Consider the following 940-nt stretch of genomic DNA (forward strand, 5'->3'; position numbering starts at 1 on the left):
CTTCAACCAAAACAACACACACACATACACCTACACACACACACACAAACAAAATAACTGAAAAAAGATAGCTTAGTTATACAAAACAACCAGAATAAACATAACAAATTTCTTCAAATAGAACACCTGCTGGGGAAATGTGGCATGATTAAAATATCATTGGTTGCATTTTGAGAACATGCTTATCATTTTTTTTTTTTTTTGCTTTTTTTGTACTTGTGAACGTACATAATTTTGAAGATTCTAGACTTAATTTTCTTTATTACAGCACTAATATAGTCTGTATTTGACAGTTTTTGTTATATTTCCAGTAGCACATTACTAATTTCAACCTTTGGAAGGTTGGATTGCTTTGCCTATGGTAGTTATTCAATAGATATTGAATTTCCTTTTTTTATATGTGTTGAAATTATTTCTCATCCTGTTTTAGGGAGTAGAGCTGACATTTCCATTTTTTTGTAGTTTTTAAAAAAAATTTCTGACAAGGGTATGTCCATATGCCATGAGAAATTCAAATAGATTTCCTTTTACTATTTTATATGTGTTGAAATTATTTCTCTTCCTGTTTTAGGGAGTAGAGCTGATCTTTTCATTTTTTCTGTAGTTGTTATTATTTTTTTTTAATTTCTGACAAGGGTATGTCCATATGCCATAAGAAATTCAAATAGACATAGTACAATGCCCTTTGATTGTCTGCTGGTACAATTCTAGCAGTTCTGGGCGTAAATTTAATCTACAAAATGCAAAGCAATTTTTCACTTGAAATAGAAGAGGGTCAACTAATTTAATATGTATCCTAAAGATAATATTAATTGTAATTAAAGCAAAAGACCTTAATTCAAAGACAATTGACTATAAAATAGGATTCTCCTGTGGCATTAGAGAAGTCTTTGCATTCTGGGAGAATCTTGGAAGGGCCACAGAGAAACCCTCATCTTCC

This window comes from Sapajus apella, unplaced genomic scaffold (genome assembly GCF_009761245.1).
Source record: "Sapajus apella isolate SASKATOON/1434 unplaced genomic scaffold, GSC_monkey_1.0 scaffold45, whole genome shotgun sequence".
Lineage (NCBI taxonomy): Eukaryota > Metazoa > Chordata > Mammalia > Primates > Cebidae > Sapajus > Sapajus apella.